This window comes from Rosa chinensis, chromosome 5 (assembly GCF_002994745.2).
Source record: "Rosa chinensis cultivar Old Blush chromosome 5, RchiOBHm-V2, whole genome shotgun sequence".
Taxonomy (NCBI): Eukaryota; Viridiplantae; Streptophyta; class Magnoliopsida; order Rosales; family Rosaceae; genus Rosa; species Rosa chinensis.
Genome location: NC_037092.1, coordinates 56,548,310 through 56,565,033, shown reverse-complemented (window position 1 = coordinate 56,565,033; position 16,724 = coordinate 56,548,310). Strand labels below are relative to the sequence as shown.

General features: G+C 37.7%; 1 long non-coding RNA gene and 1 pseudogene across 1 annotated transcript; one reads left to right on the top strand and one right to left on the bottom strand.

Moving 5' to 3' along the window:
- LOC112164497 overlaps positions 1 to 16,724 on the top strand; it is an 87,509-nt pseudogene that overhangs the window by 54,710 nt on the left and 16,075 nt on the right.
- Positions 13,416 to 14,489, bottom strand: LOC121049609. The gene is made up of 3 exons (XR_005800871.1): positions 14,179 to 14,489; positions 13,900 to 14,010; positions 13,416 to 13,788 (listed from the first exon to the last, which is right to left on the bottom strand). It is a non-coding gene; the product is annotated as an uncharacterized LOC121049609 (long non-coding RNA).

The following is a 16,724-nucleotide window of genomic DNA, read 5'->3' as shown; positions in this document are numbered from 1 at the left end:
ACATCTGGCTCCATACAAATAATGCCTCCACAGCTTAAGAGCAAGTACAATAGCTGCCAACTCTAAATCATGTGTGGGATAATTCAACTCATGTGGCTTCAACTGTCTAGAAGCATAAGCAATCACATTACCATGCTGCATTAAAACACAGCCCAAGCCTTGTCTAGAGGCATCGCTGTAAATTTCATACTCCCCACTATCATCAGGCAAGGATAGAATTGGAGCACTAGTCAGCCGACTCTTAAGTTCTTGGAAGCTCCGCTCACAATTTTCAGACCAAACAAATCTGACACCCTTTCTCGTTAACTTAGTAAGAGGAGCGGCAATTCTAGAAAAATTTTGCACAAAACGTCGATAGTAACCAGCAAGACCCAAGAAACTACGAATTCCCTTTACATTGGTAGGTCTCTCCCAATTCAACACTGCTTCTACTTTTTGGGAATCAACACTAACACCAGCAGCTGTAATGACGTGACCCAAGAATGTCACTTGGTCAAGCCAAAACTCGCACTTACTGAATTTAGCATACAATTGGTGTAGCCGTAGAGTCTCCAACACAATATTCAAGTGCTCAGCATGTAACTCCTCACTTTTAGAATAAACCAGTATGTCATCAATGAACACAATCACAAAGCGGTCAAGATACGGGCGAAATACCCTGTTCATGAGATCCATGAAAGCAGCGGGTGCATTAGTCAACCCAAAAGGCATAACAAGGAACTCATAATGACCATAACGTGATCGAAAAGCAGTTTTGGCTACATCCTCCTCTTTAATCCGTAACTGATGATAACCAGACCTCAAATCAATCTTTGAGAAAACTTTAGCACCCCTCAACTGGTCAAACAAATCATCAATGCGGGGCAAGGGATATTTATTCCTTATAGTCACCCTGTTTAGTTTCCGGTAATCAATACAAAGCCTCAAAGTACCATCTTTCTTCTTCACAAACAACACAGGTGCACCCCAGGGAGATACACTAGGTCGTATAAACCCTTTATCCATTAACTCCTGCAGTTGTATATACAACTCCTTCAGTTCCGCCGGTGCCATTCTATAAGGTGCTTGAGAGATGGGTGTTGTACCTGGAAGTAAATCAATGGTAAAGTCTATCTCTCGCACCGGGGGCAGTCCAGGCAATTCTTCTGGAAATACATCTGGATAGTCACCAACAATAGGAATTTGGCTAAGATCCATAACTTCGGCATTTGAATTCACCACATGTGCCAAATAAGCTTGGCAACCCTTACTCAACATCTTCTTAGCAGTTAAAGCTGAGATCATGCAAGATGGGAGAACCTCCCGTTCACCATAAAAGGTGACAACTGGCTTACTCGGACTCCGAAATAATACAGTACTACAAAAGCAATCCACTAAGGCATGATGCATCCGAAGGAAATCCATCCCTAGGATTACATCAAACTCCACTAACTCAAATGGAATCAAGTCCGCTTCTAAGCAAACTCCCTCTACAAACACTCCACAAAAACGATGTACCCATTCAATTCTATGTCTTTCCCCCGATGGTAGAACAACATGCCACTCTCCGAGTAGGAGAGATGGGGCACATTAGCAAAGAAAGAAAACCTCTTAGACATAAAGGAGTGAGAGGCTCCAGGATCAATCAAAATGAAAGCTGGTTGGCCAAAAACAATTAACATACCCATAATGACGTTCGGTGCAGTGCGACCCTCCTGCTGGGTCATAGCATGAAGACGGGCCTGGGTCACTGGACGCCCTCTCTGTCCACGACCCGGCTGAGTGCTGCTCCTGCCTGACAAACTGTCATGAGAACCCGAACTAGTAGCACCCATAGAGGTCTGACCCATACTCTGACTAGTAGTAGTGAAGACTCCGTGGGTCAACTGAGGGCATTCTCTCCTGTAGTGACCCCACTGGCCACACTGGTAACAAGTCCCCACACCTGCCAGACACGGACCTGCATGGTGTCTACCACAAGTAGCACACTGGGGATAGTCTCTCGGAATCGCCTGTCTACCAAAGCCTCCACTGGAACTAGCAGTGCCACCCCTGGACTGTCTCCTACCTGTCTGCCCAGGCCTCCTGAAGCGTCCCCTGAAACGCTGACGAGAGATAGAATCTGAACTGCTCGGTCTATTGCCTGATGACGATGCAGAACCCGAACTAGAGGCAATTCTCTTAGATGGCCCCTGACTAGGACCGCCAATCTCCAAAGGTCGGGAACCGTCCAGATATCTAGCCTCACACCTCATAGCAGCCTCCACAGCTAACTTAAAAGTCGGATAATCATGAGGCGCCAACCAGTCTCGATATATAGGTAGGAGGCCATTAATAAACTGATCAACCTTCAACTTTTCTGTCGCCACCAACTCAGGGGCAAACCGAGACAAAGCAATGAAACGCTCCTCATACTGTAACACAGTCATCTCTTCAGTCTGCTTCAACTGCATGAACTCAAATCGGAGACGGTGCTGGGATGCCTGATTATAATACCGATTTGAGAACTCCGTTTTGAACTCTTCCCAAGTCATGGTAGTTGGGTCAAAAACCATATTCCTGGTACCCTGCCACCAAAGCCATGCATCCCCGTCTAGGAGGTCAATAGCCAAAGGAACCCTCCTAGCAGCTGGACAACCCAAGGACTCAAATACTCTCTCCATGCGGGTGATCCAGTCTCCTGCTACGGACTCCGTAGGAGCACTAGAGAAAGTATACGCTCCATGGCGTCTGGCACGCTCCACAGTATAGTCAGTCCTAGGATTGGGGAGTGCAGCTGCAAAACGCTCAAACAACCGCTCCACGGTCCGTACCAACCCATGAGGAACCTGCTCATCATCACCCTCTCCAGCGGGTGAATGGTTCCTGCCTGCACGAGATCTGCGTCCGGGTCTCATTCCACCTGAAATTCCCATAACTGAGTTACACCAAGTCATTTATACCAATAACAACTATCTTACATACTTGATTGGTACGTCAGCACCGAAGAGTATATGATGGGGAACCGCTGCAGTCGGGCCATCACTCGGGAGGTACTGAATACTATCAAGCATGTAAGACAACTATAAGAAGATATCGGCCACAGAATCTAATAACCTAGTGCTCTGATACCAACTGACAGGACCCGACCCAGGAATCACCCCAATTACCTGGATACGAGCCTGCGGGGCCCACGTTAAGCGAAATCCTACCGAAAATTCGGCAGAACCTCCCCTAAATATGGGCTACCCAAAAATTTCACAAACCTGGATATGATTACAACATTAACTTCTACTCAACCTACGATATCATATTTACAATCCAAGCACATATATTACATCCGGAAAGTTCAAAACCCAACATAATCTTCCGTAAGCAACAACATCCATCAAACTTAAAAGAAAAGGTTTATCAGAGCAACACTAAACTAAGCCAATATCATACAAGGTAGGTTAAGTAATAACCTACGGACAAAAACGGAAGCGCTAATTCCCAAAGTCCTTGAGCCTGGACGCAATCTCTGCTAATATGAAATCTGGGCATTTGAAAACGAAGGGCCCAGGGGAAAACATATAAAATCCATTAGAGTGAGTGGACAAAACCGAAACTAGAATCAAAACAATTTATGGTATGCTTCCCCATTTCTCTTTTTAACAAAACCATCATGCAGCTGAACCCTATGAAGTTCCAACTCAATCATTTTTCCATGAAACTCATTTGATGGCTAGGAAGGACTGCTTCCTAAGCATCTCATGCCATCGGGGAGGGACTGCCACCCGATGACGCATCGGAAGGGACTGCCAACCGGAGTAGGAGGCGGTGATTAGTTGGGACTGCCAACTAGCCACATGTAGTAGACGGGACTGCCGACTAACTACCTCAAGTCATCTGGAAGGGACTGCCAACCAGATGACGCATCGGATGGGACTGCCAACCGAGCTGTAGTCTGGAAGGGACTGCCAACCAGACTGCCAACCAGACTATTACCTAGAAGGGTCTGCCAACTAGGTAAGATACGCATGCGCCAAACTGGCCTCCTTGTCAACTGTTTCCTTTTTTAATCCTTTTCTTTCCATAAAATCACATTTCAAAACTTAATACCATGCTGCATGAATTATTTAAATAAAAATAAAGGTCCACTCACAAGTGAATCCCGCAGCTAACCCTGCTGCCTGCCTGTGTCCTCCTCGCTCGAGGGCTCAGTACGTCCTTTCACAATTGCATGGATATAATTAACCATAATAAGGAAATACTCTCAAAAACAACTCATTTCCCTCGGAATAAGCATCCGTTATTCACAAATTGTTATAAAACTCCCACACTTTAATTTGGGATTAATTCTATAATTCCTTAAAATCTCAATGCCCTCTAACTCAAACTACTCAACCGATTTTTAATTCGATTCTCAATCGATCAAGGACTTCACTTAATTTAAATCTTCACAAGAACCTTTCGATAACTAAATCAATTTAATCGCACCTCCTTCATCACAAATTACCACCAATCGATAATATAAATCCTTCCAAAAATTTCCACAATCATTCTTAATTTTTCCCTTTTTCTAATTCACGATTCCAACTCCACCTTCTCAAATTCACTCTACTACCTAACAAATAATTCACAATAGTCCTTTAACAAGAGAATTCACCCAACACTACCAACATGACAAATCCAACAACCATGTTCAACAATCCAAATCCAACAAAACCTCAATATCCAACAATTTCAAATTTAACACAAAACTCAAAGATTAAAATCGATACCAAACAACCTATCTATTCCAAAATCAACACCACAACACACCCAACCAATTCTAAACCTGCAACAGTCAACAATTTCCAACAAAACAACCCTCACAAACAGTTAACTAGCTTAAAAACAACTCAACAATCTTCAACCCTGCAACAATAGCTGAAACTAGGCAGAAAGGGGTCGAAAATTCAACCCAAAAATCTGGAAATTCGGTGTTTACTGTTCATCACCACACTTCAACATCAATCTCACTTCCACAAGCTAAAATGAGGTTGAAAACATATCTAGCACTTCACAGGAAACCAAAACCATGAAGATTTCCGGCCGAAACAGCCGGAAATTGAAGACCCAGTCGGAAATTCCCAATCCCTCGATCGGCAATCCACCCGAAATAGCTCCAAACATGAGTACCCAACGAAAAACTCTTACCTGAGGTGACAGAGGATGAGGAGAGGAGGCTGTGGTGGCCGGAGGCGAGCTCAACGACGTCCGGAGGTGGGGAAATCGGCCGGAATTCGGCTCCGGTGCGCAGAAACGGAAAGAAGAAAAAGAGAAAGAGAAGAGGGGGGGGGTCGGTATCGGGTTCTCCCGATTCACTCTCTCTCTCTCCTTTTAATTATTCTATTTCCTCTTTAAAAAAAAAACAAAACTAATAAATTTAAAAGGAAAAAAAAAGAAAATACCTTAAGCACATTAATCACAACTTCCCTGTAAAAACTCCAATCGAAACAAACTTCGTATCTACGAACCCGATTTTTTTTTTCATATTCTACGACAATCTCAATGAAATTTCCTAATTTTCCAGACTAGAGAAAAAGTCACTCCTCAGTCAACGATGGTAAAAAGTAACTAGTAGGTACGGGGCATTACATGTTGATCAATTTCTGGAACGGCTTTTGTTGTTCATTCATGTAGTGGAACAAAGATGCTATTTTGATCCAAGTTATTTAACTCTGTGTTTTTATAGTTTAAGCATTACCTATTTGATAATGAACTGTACAAGCCTTAGTTTTATGTATTTCGTAGCCAATTCCAAATAGCTAGATCAGTTTGCCACTTTCTGCTCAATTTGTTGTGTACAGGTTTTAGTTTTGATTCACTTTCTGCAGTTTTGAAGTGTTCATATTCAATAGCTTAACAAGGAGGCAATTACTTAATACAAGCATTTTTGTTCTTCAAACCTGCTTCTTTGGTACACCTATTGACAAAGCTAGTTACTTTACTTAAACAAGCTTGAGAACTTTGAATTGGCATATGGCTGAAATCTCATGTAAATAATACTCTACAGAATTTCTTCATACATACAAACTTTTCATATTAATTCACTCCATATTGGAGTCTTGCACAATCTTTTCATACATAGAAACTTAACAATTTACTCCAAATTGGAGCCAAGGCCAAAAGTAAAAGTTTACACATTCACCAAAACCCAGCAACCTTCAACAATAACATTAGCTCCAATTTGTTAACATCATCAGCTCTACTTCCATATCCTAACCAACATGTGGTGCTCTAATTTTCATTCCTTCACTAGATCTTTCATTGTAGAGATCAATGCGAGTCCTGCAACAATATGGCTTCTTGTACAAATTGTCATTGACAACATGAGCATGAATAACCTGATAAGGTGAAGATGAATAACATTAGCTTCAAAGACTTCATGATTTTTAAATAAAAGATAACATTAGCTATGAAGGTGAAGATGAATAACATCCAACTTACAAACCAACTTCAGCATTTTCTCTCTTAGTCCAACCAAAAGTTTCGAAATTGGTAAAATTACAACATCTATACGAAATCCTTACAAATTTCCAATCTTTCCTCTACTTCACACCAATGGTACCCTCCTACTTCAAATCAAAGTTCAGGGCGTACAAATGCATTATTTTTTTCCACACTTAACCCATCAATCAACAATGAAAGTCCCTCAAAATAGACCAACCCAGATGATAAAATGCTTAATACAGATGGTATAACAGAAACAATATGCAGAACAAACAAAAGGGTAATCATAACAGACTTGAGAAAACGCATCAACAAAATAGTCATCTTCAAATTCAATCTACTGCATCAACAAAACAATTTAGAATTCACTCCTACAACCTCCCAACAAAATACCCCCAAATCCAATAAATTGAAATACACCCAAATCAATTTGATTCAACGAACAACATAACACGGGATGGTGAAGAGAAGGAGGAAATTGGGCAAAGAGAGAGAGAGAGATGTGAGGAGTTGAGAGATCGTTATCGATTCAGTTCACGACTAGATCGTGAGGGGGAGGAAATTGGGCGAAGCGAGAGAGAGAGGGATTGAGTCGAGGACTTGTTGATGTTAAAGTACTATTTCATATCCTTAGAGAGAGAGTCTCTCTTTGTGTGTTGTCAGCTTAATAGCCCTTGGATTGAGATGTGCTGATGTGGCGAGCTCACATTGATCTCCAAGTAGATTATAGCAAAGAGAATCCAAGCAGAGAAGCCGAGTCCGTATTGTATTTGGATTTGTGTGGAGTTTTTTTAAAGGGGGGTGAAATTTGCACACCCAAATTTGCAAACTACACCCCCTTTCATTTTTTTTAAAAATATTTCATTCCAAATTTTTTTGAACTTCCCAAAATACCCTCAAAAGTTAGATTTTCTTTTTGAGTCTTCTCTCTCTCTCTCTCTCTCTCTCTCTCTCTCTCTCTCTCTCTCTCTCTCTCTCTCTCTCTCTCTCTCTCGCGCGCGCGCGTTCTCTCCTCCAAAATCACGACGGCACTTCCTCTTCTCTCTTTCTTCTCCAAAGTCCAGACAATGACAGAGTCTCTTCTCCATTGAAAATTGACCAACCTCAACCTTCGTCTTTCCAAACCAGGTCAGATCCCAACTTTTCTCTTTGCTATCTCACTATTCTACTCTAGTTTCATGTTTAAATTTGCTTTTCTCTTCTGCAATTCAATTGTTCTTACTGTTCCTTCTCTTCTAGCTCATATCAAATTGCACAAGTTTCTTTCTTTATGATTTGTGGGCAATATGTTTGCTGATAAATTTGGGAAATTTGGAGTCCTTATTGCTTTTCGAAATTTGGAGATTGAAAAAATTGGGTTGCTTTATGCCTTTTGGGTTAGTTAGAAATTTTTTATTTACTTTCTTTCTTTCTTTCTTTTGATTGATACATTCTATTTTTTTGTTATGCATGTATTAGTGGTAGTCATATTTTGTTCTGCACATTACATAATATTCTAGTAAGATTTAGGAGATGGATGACTTCTTGGTATGAATAGATTATTTGAACTTGATGAATTCTTTTTATGGGGTTAGGCAAACTGAATTCTGTGAATTACTTTCCGGTTTGTTACTAATGGGATTATTGTGAGTTTGGTTCTAAATTGAAAACGAAATAAGGTAACCAATAAGGAATGAATGTAGTGTGAGAGAAATTAAGAATGGTGAATGATGGAAAGAAATTGTTCATGTGTATTTGAAAGTAGTGTTGATATCAGTTTACCCTTTTCATGCAATTTCTTATGTTGTTGGAAAACCATTCTACTTCCTATACAGCTCAACAGGTCATAGTAATACAATTTGATAAATTTTGTGATTATTGACTTAAGTCATGAAATCTTTTGGAGAAATAAGGTCATCTCTTCATCAAGTGGAGTGTAATCGGCAAGAAATAATTACAGAAAAACGAAATTCTCTAAGATTATCAAGTTATTTGAGTAGTGTAAATAGTGGGTTTCATGGTTGTATCAGTCATGGAATTGTCTTTCTTGAATTTATATGTAGGCAGCATTTAGGGAGTTGTCCTTGTTTTATTCAAAGTGCCTATGTGTCTCATGAGACCAAGAAGGAGAGAGAAAAAAACAGTTTAGAAAGATAGTATGATATTTGATGATGGTGATGATGTAGAAATCTGCCAAAATGGAAAAGAAGAGAGATGGAGGACTTGGAAGAAGCTTATAGTATACAGACCCAATTGGATGCAAAAGTTAATGATATTGAGGCACTTAATATCAAGTGGAAGAGATCAATGCTGGAAGAGAAAAAGATAAAAGTGAGGATCAGGAAGACTTGACAGCTTTACTTGTGCATGAGAAAAAGATAAACAACAGATTCAAGAAGATGGAGTTGGCTAGGAAAGTTCAATCAGAATTTGACGAATTTGATTGCCTGTAATTAGTTTCCTTGTTTAGGTTTTTCTCCAGATTGTTACTGACTGTGATATCCCGTTTCTAATTTAAAGGTTTATTATTATTTTATTCTTTTAATTGTTTTTTCTTTTTCTTTTTAAAAGAAAGAATTGATTGGTTTTTGTTTCTATTGTTATTCACTTATTCTATTAGTCTTTTTTTTTTTTCACAGGGATAAGAGTTGGAGAGGAGAGACGATGGGTGAGAAGAGAGGAGAAATAAGAAAGAAACAGAACAGAAGGAGGAGGAGTAAAAAAAAAAAAAATAAGAACCTGGGAGAAAGATAGAGAAGAAGAAAACAAAATAAAAGAAAGGGAATCGAAGAGGAAGAGAAAAAGAGACAGACAGAGAGGGAGAGGAGAAGCGATGTTAGAAAGGGAGGGAGAGAGATACTGAAGAGAAGAAGTATTGGAGTAGAACAAAGATACTTTTTGATTTTTTCATGCCATCCCAAATTGGATCATAAGCTTCTTGACTGTGCGTAGTGGAGTTTGACAGAATAAGATCCTTTTCATTCAACTATGTTTTAATTTTGTCAGTGGGATCAGTGGCCACTCCCGCGGAAGCTATTGCCGGGTTTGGAGGAGAGAACGCGAGAGAGAGAGAGAGAGAGAGAGAGACTCAAAAAGAAAATCTGACTTTTGAGGGTATTTTAGGAAGTTTAAAAAAAATTGGGATGAAATATTATTAAAAAAATGAAAGGGGGTGTGGTTTGCAAATTTGGGTGTGCAAATTTCATTAAAAAAATGAAAGGGGGTGTGGTTTGCAAATTTCACCCCCCCTTTTTAAATGATAAACTTTTTCAAAAGTCCATGGATTCTATAAAAAGTTCATAGACTTTTATTGATTTTTTAAAAGCGTTGACTTTTAGCATAGATTTTTTACTGATTTGTAAAAATCTACAGACTTTATATGAATGACTTCTATAGATTTCACAATACTTATAAAAAAGAAAAACCAAGCTAGTTTATTAGTCAGAGAATAAAATACGATGCCGTAGCTATGTTAACTAATGTTCATTAGTGTAGGAATTAGAGAAGCTCAAATAATGTCATGAAACAAACATATAAGAAAATAAAGGAAAAACCTCCAAATATAATCAACCAAACCAAAAGGTATCAAAAAAAGAGAAGGAAAAAAAACACATTGATGAAGTTTCATGCCAAATAAGTAGGCGTCTATGAAACAATGATATGATTTATTCTTCTCCTATATTTTCACTTTCTTGATTGTCATTGTTTTCATTGTTGGCCTTTGGTTAGGCATCTGTCCACATATGAGTAGCAATACTCATTCTCCATTCATTAGCATTCTCTCTTTGCTGATCTTGGGTTTGAAAACCATCCCATTCAAAATTATCTTCGTGACTGTCTATCGGATCTTCTTCTGGTTCAGGAGGAAATTCATCTTAACGACATTCCTGTCGAAGAAAATTGTGCATTCTTGCACAAGCCAAAACTAGTTCTACTTGTGTCTTATATGGAAATGGTGGTGGTGATTTGAAGATTGTGAAACGCGACTTAAATATTCCAAATATTCTCTCAATAACATTCCTCAAGGAAGCTAGCATGTCGAAGATTGAATAACTCAATTGCATTGACAAGATGGTTTCCTTCACCACCAAAATCTTTGAGGTGATATCGAGTACCTCGAAATGGAGCTAGAAACCGTTGTCGATTTGGGAATCCGCAGTCCCCTAAGTAATATTTACCTAATAATAAAAAACATGTGCAATTAGTAAAAGTAATCATACATGCAACTTTTATCAATCAAAACACACTATGTCAATGAACCCATCAGACAACAGCCGAGGACTGTTGTCTGATTCGAAAATTTTCTGTTGTCTAGTAGCCTGATATCTCTTAGGCCTTCAGACGATAGATATTACCCGTGATCTATATTTCACTCAAACAACAGAGACAGGCCAATAATCTGTTGTCTGATTATTTCCAAATATGCAGAATTATGACTTTCTGTTGTTGCAGATGTAACAAAACGACAGTTATTTATTGTTATAAAGGTTTTTGCACAACATCTTTTCATAAAACTCTATCGTTTGTATTTCACTAAGACGACAGAAATCTGTTGTCTGAATATGTGGAGATTTGAACTATCTTGGATTTTTTCTGTTGTCTGAATCAATTGTGGACAACATATATTTCTTATGTTCTATTGTGGCTTTCTAATTAAAATGACATAAATCTGTCGTCTGAATATATAGAGGCTTGAACTTTCTTGGGTCTTTCTGTTGTGTGATTCAATTAGAAACCACAGTTATATGTCGATGTATAAGACTGTTAACAAAAGACCTTTGCTTGAATTCTGTTGTTTGATGTTGGTTTAGACGTCAGCTTTATTTGGTTCGTATGTCTTAGTAAGTGCAGTTGCACGACACCATATTAAGAAATCTGGTCTAAAATTTTTAATTGTAATGGTAAGAGAAACACTTCAATCAAATTATCATTATAATTGATTTCATTTGAAAACGTACAAGTATCCAGATCTCATTACATCAATCAAGCAAACTATAACTGTACGAGTTAAATCCACATAATATGAAAATACCAGATCATCTGGTGCTCTAAACTGCTCTCCCGACCAGCCACACTTCATCATCTCTCTTAAGCTCTCGAGCTTCTACCCTTGCTCCCCTTTCTCTTCTACCAGCAATGCCATATGAAAGTACCACACCTACAGTTTCAAACAACCTTGAAAACATACATTTATGTAACTTGACCTCGGACATCTTGTTTGTCTTCATAGCTGCAACCACAAGTTCTGTTGTTCTACTCTCTTGGTCCCAAAAGCTGTCAAAGAAAAGACACAAGTGTTCTAATAACTGGACTCATACAATTACATGTGAAAAACAATACACTAAACAAAGAAACAAAAAATAGCATAAGAAAAATATACATAGAGTTTACTATGTGGTATTGAGCACACGAAGTGTGCCATACTTAGAAAAGCAATGCATTAGAAAATGTAAGATTGCTTTATTTCCAGTGCAAGTAAGAGAAAAGGTACATAAACTTACTTGCTCTAAACTTTATAGACCTTGTATGACCATTTTTGCCCTGATAGATATCTGTTTCCTTGATCTAATCCTTGTAGAACAACTGGTCCCAGTATTTCCAAGTTCCATGTCTAAAAAGTGAAGACCATTTTTTGTGACAACATCAACCAGCATTAGTTCAGTGACAAAAGGAACAAATAGTTACATACCCTTAGCATCTAGAGAGTTGCTAACATTTATAGTAATTAATGGTCTGATATTAGGCACTACAATTACTTTGCTATGACACAACTTCCTTTGGACTTAGCTCACTATGTAAATACTACTTTTATGATACAATGAGAAGCAAAATGCATGATACATCAAGCTGTACAACTAATAGAAAATATACCAGATTCATTACTCATGTCCTCTTTGTGTATCTACTACCTTGGTCAAAGACTTCACTGCATCATTTGTTCCTCCAAGTTAACTTATTAGAACAAAGCATAAGTCTAGACAATTAAATAACAATATTTTGCAGGGATAAATGAAGAACTAAACTTCCATTAAATCCAAGTGCTTGATTTCAGGTCCACTATGAATAGTTAATTTCACTGAACCTCCTTTAAATCCCTGAAACAATTAGGAGAAGTGGATATAAATGAAACAAGAAACTTAATTAGTGGGAAAGAATGTCATAACTAGGAAAAACTATACTACAATACTCAGAAGTTCAAACTGTTGAAGATAAAGAGCATATTCATATTCTTAAATGATATAGGGCTTTCAACTATAAATTTGGTGTACTAACCAAATAAACAACCTAATATTAGTACTTACTAACAAAGCCACTTTAGATGTCGATCCTAAAGAATTATAAGCACAGTCTTCAACTATCACTCTATGAGTTACGTTTTCCAACTATAACTTCAGCTAAATCAGAATTGAATTGGCAAGAAAAGGACAATATATATATATATATATATATATATATCCTCTATGTTAATGAGCAAGCTAGCAAAGAGGATTAGCATTGCAGCTAAAACGTTATATTATATTTATTAGATATGGTCTAATTGCGTCCTCCTCAATATATACTTTTTAGCTAGGCATTCTGTAATTTTCTTATTCAAACCAAAATGCAATAAACTAATCTGATTGCAAATACACCATTAATATTTAGATAGGCAGAACTGGAAATAAAAGTAGAGGATTTTCAATCAATGAAGTGATCGATGGGCAAAATGTTACTCATTTTGAAAATTGAAACAAAACCCAAATACAGCTTAGCAAATAAACAGGTCTACAATATTGTAGGGCAAGTCCTAGGTAGTAAATTAATTTATGTCTATAGTTCAAGGTGCACTAATAAATTTATGTGAAAACATTACATTTAAAATTGATTATCTATAACAACTCTTAGGGACAGAGATCCATTAAGATTGTTCCATGAATCCAAACAATGTCTTCTTGGATAACTGGTAATTAACCAATTGAATCTCCTCAGAAATTGAATATCAATGTGTGTATTAGATTCTCATATGTGTGCCATACTCAATTGATTTGAACAGAGGCTAGGTTCAGGATAACGAAATGAATCAGGAAGACAGATTGAAACTTTGTATGTAAGCAGACAGTAAAACTGACCAACCATTCCTTGTGACCCTGTAAACCTTCTCAGTTATTCGTCTTCACAGCAATTAACATGCCAGTATCAAGCTTTGCAGTTGTTGATGTATTGTCATCAACCCACCAAACTGTGGGGTCTTTCTTAGAGTGGCACCAGAATTTGAAAAAGACAAAAGATATAGAACTTTTGCTTGTTTGGGTGTTTCTTGGCTTTCTTCATTTGCTTGGCCTTTCCTTTGCTACACTTATCAACTGGAGAGTAGCCTTTCGTTTCCCAACTCTCCTACAAATAAGATGCACATATTTCAAATATACCACATGTATCAAACCTTAACAGAGATAATTAAGCAAAACAAAGTTTAGATAGGTAAACGGAAAGAAAACGCTAACTAACCCATCATCTCCTTCTCAAATCCACGAAAACCCATAAACTCCTGCAATTCGAATCCAAACCCCCAGAGAGTTGGTTCAGCTCCTTCTCTGATTTTAGAGACAAATATCATACCTTTGAAAGGAAATTCGAACATAACAATGACAAAAGATAATCTTGTATCCCAATTCGAACATAACCCACCAAACAAAAATCAAATTTGAAAGGAAATTTCCAATTAAAACCCTAAAACCCAATCCAACAGAAACCCTAAATTGATTAACAGTTAATCAAAGGGCTTACCCAACAATAGGGATTGAGACCGATGAAATATTCTCAATTGCAACACCAACACAAAGCATGAGAGGGATTGAGATGGTTTGGCTAGTTTGGATCTATGGTTTGAAAAAGTAATTGAGATGGGTTATGTGTTTCACAGAGATGGGGGATGAGGTTCTTTTGTATTTGTCGAAGCGAGATGGGGATGGTGGGCTGAGGTTTTTCTGGGTTTTCAGGTTTGATTGGAGGAGAGTTCGGATTTGGCAAGAAATTTGGGTTGTGGGCGCTGGGTTTTCAGTTTTACGCGAGGGAGGGGGGAAAAATTGGTTTGAGGACGCTGTGCAGAAGAGAGAAGTTTGGTTTGAGTTTTCAGATTGTTAAATTTATCGGGGAGGAATAGTTTCACTAGTTGTGCCAAAAAAAATATCAGTTGGAACACAATCAAGACTTCAACAATCCCAATTTATTAGACAACAGTTTTCTGTTGTCTAAACACGACCCCTATTCTCAAAACTAACTTACCATTGTATATCATAGTACTCAGACAACAGTTTTTTATTATTCTGTCATTAAAAAAAATCAGACAACAGAAAACAATGGTTGTCTGAGCTCTGTCGTCCGATGAGTTTATTGGCATAGTGACATTATTATTCAGAACAATGTATGTACAACTTTGAAGTACCAGAAGCCATGAGAAAATGAGTCTTCAATAATAATATAAACATAAGGGAAGTATAGACTGCAAAAAAAAATTACAAGACCACGGTACATGGCTCCACAAAGAAACAAGAAAGATATTAAACCCCAAATGACAACCCTTCTGTTATCAAGACATACAACTATCAGGTGTGTATATCAATATAAACATGCACCAATGTCTTGTGTTCATATTCTCCTTAATTGCTTTATGACACAACAAAAGAATAAAATAAAGAAGAGTTGCTGATATCCTTCATCAGCTTGAATCTATTCATATTAAGAGCAATGATTTTGGCTACTAGGGATAAGGAATAATTATGGCCGGTAAGAAGCATTACTTCAAAACGTGTACAAGGTTTTTTTTTCTTTTCTTTTCTTTAAACATGCATTAAGCATACAAAAGGAACCAACTCCGACAATTGGGTGCAGAGACAAAAATAGCAAATTTTGATACATTATTCCTATTGATTATTACCTAGCCAGCTTCTCTTTGATTAATTTTTCTTTGTTTCATAATTCATTCAATTACATTTTGATCCACACTTGTTTGTTTTTTATAGCATGCCATACAATATGATTATAAACAGTACTCATAAATTGCACAAATCAGACTCTCTCATAACCCCAAAACTTGATCACGATCTGTTTCAATGGGAGGTAATTATAATTCCCTCAGCTATATAACCCTATCAATCTCGTTTGTAACAAATGCATTCCAATTTAAAGGAATTTGAAGGGGAAAATAAAAAGAATCTGAATCCTGAAGAAATTGAGGTCCATAAAGATGACAAAACTGAAATACAGTCAACTTCTTCCCCTTCACATTCCCATTCTTGTATTTCTCTACATCCAAGGATCCAGACAACTGTCATCACGGCAATTTGCCCAACCAACATGAATCAAAACTCCAGAACATTATTCCTATCTCTCAACTGACTACAAACTTAGCTGAATTAGCTCTCTGAAGATTCAGTGATCCTATTTACTCAACCTACTACTCTGTAATCCCAAAGTAAAATTTCTAACATTAAAGCTCTGCTCAACATACACTTAATATTCTCAAAGCATAAAAAAGAACACTAAATTTTAGAAAAAGAAAATAAATAACCTGACATAATTTTATCAGCCATTGCCAACTTTAGTGGTGGCCAACATTGGCTTCAAATTGAAGGGTTAAAGCAAAATTTTAATGAAAATTAATAACTCTGTATAGAATCACCCAAAGCTTGAACCAAATTGCACCTCTGACATTACAATCATTTTAAGAAAGTTGACATGAGATTGTCAACATAAATCCCATCTCAATGCAGGGTAAAATCACACACACTATTTGTTGGAAAGTGGAGCAAAATTAGCATTTTGTATAGCTGTTAACATTTAACACATTCACTCTATATCATCACATTGATTCTATATTATTAGACATTAATAGGGCTAGAATAGCTTTCTTGTTTTGTATCCTAGAATCAAGCTGTGTTATTGTATATATGTGCTACAGATCAATAGAGCAATCATCTCTTCAGCAAATCTGTCTTTGTTGTTTTTCATGGTATCAGAGCAGGACTCACAATCCTGACTCTTCTCTAGCCTTCCTAGCAACAAATTCAGAAAAGCCATAATCACCATGGCTGGTGATAACGTCCCATTACCACCACCCAATTCCAGCAAGTCAAATAATCCAACATCTGATATCTCAAATCCATTCTTCACTCACCATTCAGATCATCCTGGATTGGTCTTAGTCTCCAAACCATTGAATGGAGACAATTACACAGGTTGGAAGAGGGCTATGACAATGGCTCTCAATTCTAAAAACAAGCTCGGTTTTGTGAATGGTTCAATCAAAGTTCCATCACCCGAAGCTGACCCAG